Source organism: Octopus bimaculoides, chromosome 25 (assembly GCF_046866305.1).
Source record: "Octopus bimaculoides isolate indiv1 chromosome 25, ASM4686630v1, whole genome shotgun sequence".
Classification (NCBI taxonomy): domain Eukaryota; kingdom Metazoa; phylum Mollusca; class Cephalopoda; order Octopoda; family Octopodidae; genus Octopus; species Octopus bimaculoides.
This window is the reverse complement of record NC_142952.1, coordinates 5,296,653-5,304,152: the sequence shown is the minus strand read 5'-3', so window position 1 is coordinate 5,304,152 and position 7,500 is coordinate 5,296,653.

Sequence of the window (7,500 nt, the reverse complement as noted above, 5' to 3'; positions counted from 1 at the left end):
TATATGTATATATGTATAAATATTTTATAGACACACACACACACACACACACACACACATATATATACATATATATATACATATATTACAGTCCCTGTCAGTATACATGTATACAATTATGTGCGTTAGCTACAGCATTAGAGCTAATTTTCAGATCTACTTTCTAAACTTTTGCCCATGTAATAATATATTGCAAACTGAATATAACTTTGGGCATTTTATAATAGAATTTCTAATTTTGAGGCCTATGTTCCAAACTTTTGGTCACAACTGTACATTCATTCGTACTGGATGGAACGCCAGTCCATCGTAGGACTTTTCACTTTTGCTTGCTGAGTGGACTGGAGCAACGTGAAATGAAGTGTTTTGCTCAAGAAAACAACTCATCGCCCGGACCAGGAATTGAAACCACAATCTTACGTTCATGAGACCGATACCCTTGACACTAAACCACGCGCCTTCACTAGAAGTACAGACCCTGTACCTAAATCAAAAGCCGTTAAATAAACAAGACACTTTGACTGTATGAGAAAGATTACAAACATTTACAAGAAATTTTAGATTATGATAATTAATTTAAATAAATTTTTAGAGATGTTTTAAAAAAGATATCTTAGTCCGCGTTACTTTAGACAACGAAAACTAGTTTAAATTGAAATATAAAAAAAAAATTTACATCAGTTACAAAAATATATATATATATACAGATTTGTAATTCTTGAGAAATATACGAAGTTGATTGGATTTAAAATTAAATTAATGCTAAGATACTAAGTTAATTCATATCCGGACTAAATTAATTGAAATCTTCCACCAAATTCATTGAAAAGACCGGTTTTAATGATTGCTTACCGTGGTAAGTCTCCAGATTAATAATTCTTGAGGAATATGATAAGTTCACTGAAATTACATTGAAATTAAACGAAAGATACTAAATTAATTGAAATCTGTATCAAATTAATTTCGCAAGGCCAGTTACGGTGTAGGCTTATCGTGACTCATTTCTATAGTTCAGTTGAACCGGAAGACGAGTTGATGAAAGGGGGAGTAAATAGTCATTTAAAAAAAAAATTATACAGCAGATTTGTATAATTAAATTGTTCAAATTTAGTATGAGATGAGAAATATAATTAAATATATGTATAACGACATGGTAATAATAATAATAATAATAATATTAATAATAATAATAATAATATCACTTGTACTCTAGGCAGAAGGCCATGAAAATTTTTGGAGAAGGGAACTAGTTGATTACATTTACCCCAGTGCATGACTGGTACTATTTTCATCAACCCCGGAAGGATGAAAGGCAAAGTCGACCTCGGCGGGATTTGAACTCAGAACGTAAACACGGACGAAATACCGATAGACATTTCGCAATGCGTGCTAGCATATAGAAAACGTAGACAATACATCATATACATACATACACACACACACACACACACACACACACACACACACACACACACACACACACACACACACACATATATATATATATATATATATATATATATATATATATATATATATATATATAACCAACAGCTTTTACTTACTCCCTCGCTTTGCGGCATGTCCTGAAGAAGGGGTCATAGCCCCGAAATATAGAAATATAGGTTGACTTCATGTAGTTTACTTTATATCTTCTCGCATTGTTCCGGCCTCGCATAAGTCTCATTAATGTAATATCACAAAATACTTCAGCAAAACTACTTCATTTTAAGATACACACATACACACACAAACAGACACACGCATGCAAACATAAGTATATATACGATATGAATATTGCGCATGTATTACATATATATAATGTGTGTAAATATATATATATATATATATATATATATATATATATATATATATATTTATTTATTTATTTATTTATGTATCTGTTTCTCTCTGTGTGTGTATTTGTGTTTGGTATAGTGTACATGGAAAATTAGAAAAACGTCCGTACGATATTTACGTGTGTATTAGCATGTGTGTGTACGTTTCTAAGTGGATGTATGTGTAAATGTTGGTACAGAACCAATGGCGAAACCATGATTCATTTAATTGTCGGTGTTAGACGATTTTATTGTGCCCGAGTGAACGGCGATCATATATAAATATTTCACATAGATATACATTAATAAATATGCAAATGCCTATATATATGATATAATATATCTGATGTAAGGAAATTTCACCTACTTTTGATCTATATTATATTATGATATATACACACATATACATATATATTTAATATATTTTAATATATATGGAAAGCATATGTGTAATAATTATATATCTCTATCTATCCATCCAGCCATCTATCTATCTATCTATCTATCTATCTATCTATCTATCTATCTATCTATCTATCTATCTATCTATCAACCTATCAAGCTAGCTAGCTAGCTATTTGTCTGTCTGTTTGCCTGTTTATTTATCTCCGTGTGTGTCTGTTTGTGCATGTATGATATAATGAAATACAAAATGTGATCTAATAAACTAGATATGGTTTATATATATATAAATATAAAGTACGGATAGATTAATAAAAATTCATAAGTCAAGGAATAAATCGTATCGTTCATATGTAACATACACACACACACACGTACATACACGCATATATATACGTAAACATATATATGTTATGTGTGTGCATTAGCATGTATGTGTATGTTTTTAAGTGTATATACGTGTAAATGTTGGTACATATATATATATAAAAGTATAAAATCTTTATTTAAATAACGATCAAATCAATTGGCAGCATGGGAAGAAAAAAACTTTAGGCTATAATTATTGAAATTATATATAAGAGTATCTAAGGGATACCACCATGCTAGAAATAGCAGTCAAAACCCGACTCTAAAACCACATCACATATTCAATACAGCACATATATTCAACACATGATATGGTTTTAGAGTCCGGTTTTGACTGCTATTTCATAACGGTTTTTTTTTTTGGCTTTTCTGTCTAATGCACCCATTTTATTTTCCACCCAATTCTCAAGTTTTCGTCATATTTATCAGATTCCTTGAATTAACGTGGGACTTTAATGCAAGTTTTTATCTCTTTAAATATATTACCTTTTGTTTGTTGTTTTGATTTGTTTCATTCATTAAAATGCGGCCATGCTGGGGCACCACCATCAAGAATTTTTAGTCGAATGAATCGATCCCAGTACTTGTTTTTTTTTTTGCATAGTACTTATTCTATCGGTGTCTTTTGCCGAAGCGCTAGTTACGGGGAGGTAAGCACACCAACACCGGTTGTCAAGTGGTGGTAGGGGACAAACACAGACACGAATACACACACACATACATACATATATACGATTGGCTTCTCTGAGTTTCCTCTACCAAATTCACTCACAAGGCTTTGGTCATCCCGAGGATATAGCAGAAGACATTTCCTACCATGTGGTAGGGAAGCAAACTTCTTACCACACATTGTCAATGTTTTCTTTCCTTTCCTTATACGTAATATCATCGAGTTCCAGTATTTCGAGATATTTGTATCCATTGTCTTCTGGTTCTGAAATCCGTTCTTTCGATAAGTTTATTCCATTAAAACCGATTCTTTCCCTTCTCTTCGTAGCTAAAATCGCATACAATATGTACTGATATACCAAACTCCATCGCAATATCACTGTAAACACACTCTGCATTGTAAAGTGAATGAAACTCTTTTACATACGACACAAATATCTTTAAGTCATCCACAAGGAATTCACAATTTACAGAAGATACATTTCCCCCTAGCTTCTAACCCGTGTTAACTTTCCTAAGCGGCAATGAATTAGAAATGAGCGTGATGATAAACCACAACGGGAAAGAAAGAGACGCCTTGTATGATATTTCTTTTAATATTTGCACTTCTCCAAGAATTTACTTTCCAGGAACAAGTTCGTTTTCCAGTGCGTTATACAAGCACTGAGAATATTGCAATGGTTTACAGCTATTGAAGTTATTCTAAATTAACCCGGCATACAAACGTGTTACATCCACCTTTGCTTTAATTTCAGAACTGCCCTCGCATATCTTCCTTTAAATTATATGTTGATGCACAAATTTGAAAAGTGTTGACGCAAGAAGCCCGAGGATCTTACTACCTATGTGTCTTTGTAGTTTGTATGTTTGCGTGTTTAAGCATGTCTACACAAACACACTCGCACTCAAACACACACACACACACACACACACACACACACACACACACATGTATGTATGGATATATATATATATATGTATATATATATGCATATATATGTAGATATACATATATATATATATATATATATATATATATATATATATATATATATATATATATATATATATATATGCATATATATATGTATATATATGTATATGTATGTATATATATATATATCTAAATAAATATATGTATATGTATATATATATATATATATATATATATATATATATATATATATATATATGGGAGAATATACAAAAAATAACAACAGACGAGGACAGGTGGTGTAAATAACAAAAGTATATATTAGTATGACGCTAGAGAATACGGAAAGTCTTTGACGTTTCGAGCTACGCTCTTCAACAGAAAGAATATATATATATATATATATATATATATATATATCTGTGTGCGTATTATATACATGCATGAGATCCATGTATCTATGTATTTATTTATCTATATATCTTTTTAATTTTCTATCTTTTTCAATGCATACATACATAAATACATACACACAGACAGAGACACAGACACACAGACACACAGACACAGACACAGACACAGACACACACACACACGCACACATACACATACAAACATTACCGATGCTACACACTTACTGTGTGCGTTTTGTCTAAACGCTTATTACCAACTGCGGAAATGGGTTCCGGGAAAGTTCCTCTAAGTTATAAGATGTTAAGAAAAACACTGAATTATATCAAAACATGGCGAAACGAATCGCTCTGTAGGTGAAGGTGAAGGACTGATATCGAGATTTCACTGTTATTTCAGCCTATCGCCGCTTTATATTGGAGTAGCCTTCGAAACGTCTGAGGTATATATGGGGACAACGTAAAATCTATATACTGACGTGAAAATCCGCTGCACGTACAAAAATGAAATTCAGTTTTGAAATATAAGCTAGTGTATAATATATGTGCATATACAATATGTACATACATATACACACACGCATATAAATTGCCTTTCATACATATATAATGAAGCATACTCGTATACAGTCTCACATACACACAAGACTTAGAAACGTATTGTAATCTATCTATCTATCTATCTATCTATCTATCTATCTATCTATCTATCTATCTATCTATCTATCTATCTATCTATCTATCTATCTGTCTGTCTGTCTATATATATATGTTATGTATGCATTTACATACGTACTTGTGTATGTACGTACATAGAAAACATACATATATACTGATATATTTATATGTACATATAAATATATATATATGTATGTATATATGTAGGTGTGTATGTATACACATGCAAGCACACATATGTATACATACGTGCATATACATATACACACACATGCATACATAAAACAAACCACCCACATCCTCTTCGTACATTGTATGTACACTCATATACTCTACACATCCCTATAACATACTATACACTCTAACAAAGACAATGGCGATTTGGAGAAAACAAAAGAACGCACGTGACGCAAGCTAATGAAGAGACGATCTCCCTCGGTTCTAAATATCTGCTCTGATTTGCACTAATCACAGACCGTGTTCCTATTGATGAGGAATGGTAAAATGCCACCTGGAAGCAAGTGATCCGATATATCTGAAAAATGGTAAGCATCGGAAGGTGTTTGACAAGGAATAATTATAAATTAGGTGCAAAGACATTACAATAAATCATGGAATTAGCTGAAGGCGTTTTTCGGATTAGAAAGGGAAGAAAAAAATATATACATTACAATAAAGAAAGATCATAACTGACGTACTTATACATACGCATGCGCACACACACATATGTATATATATATGAATACATATATTCATACATATATGCATATATATATATTCATGCATGTATATATTTATATGCATATATATACATATATATATACAAACTTGTGTATATAAACATGTATCTATATATATAAATGCATGTGTGTATATATATATAAATGCATGTGTTCATATATATGTATGTATGTAGGAATGCTCACACATAAAGTCAGACATATACACATGCGATACAATTGCATTTATACACAATTCTTATATGCATATGTGTGTATGTGTATAGGTTTTTGTATCAATTTATATACGTATATACGGATATATATATTATATGTAAATGTGTTTGTGTGTTTGTGTGTGATAGTGTGTGTATGTATGTGTATATCATAAGTATATACTCATATACATGTTATATGTGTGTAGGCGTTTAAATATAACACACACACATTCACATACACACATACACACACATACATATATGCAATTATTCATATTCATGTTTTCTATGCATATGCATGTGAGTATATCTATATGTATATGTCTATATGTATATATATGTACATGCCTATATAAGTAGGTACTAACCTACTTATTTATGTATGTATATATATGTATATATATGTACATATATATATATATATATATATATATATATATATATATATATATATATATATATATATATATATATATATATATATATATATAGGTAGGTAAGTAGGTAGATACATATATAAACATGTACATATATATACATAGATATGTGTATATATATATATCTATATATATATATATATATATATATATATATATATATGTTTGTATATATATAGATACATATATATGTATATATATGTACATATATATACATATATATGTGTGTATAGATATATATGTATATATGTATATATGTATATATGTATATATTTATGTACATGTGTATATGCATACACATACACACACATATATACACATACATACATACATCCCTAGAGACGTTCTTGCTCTTCATCTAATCTCCATATTACATAAAGTTTTGCATTAACCCACCCAGTTCATTGTGCACTGTCGTAAAATCTTTACTTGAAAATGCATTTCTGTTGTAGGTTGAAAAACAAGAATATCAATGTCCGCAGGGCAGAGTTAACACTAATTACCGAGTCACACTGTGGAAACGAGGCTAACTAAATGTAAAGAAAGGGAATACTGCAGCGGTTTGCTGTCTGTGTGAAGTAAAAGCCAGGTGACTGTAGAGTCACGTGTATATGCATGCATATCTGCATACATACGTACATACGTATACACACACACATATATATGTGGATATGTGTATATAAACATACACACGTGTACAGATATATATATATATATATATATATATATATATATATATATATATATATATATATATATATATATATATAATTATATATATGTGGATTTGTGTATATACATACACATACACATATACAGAAATATA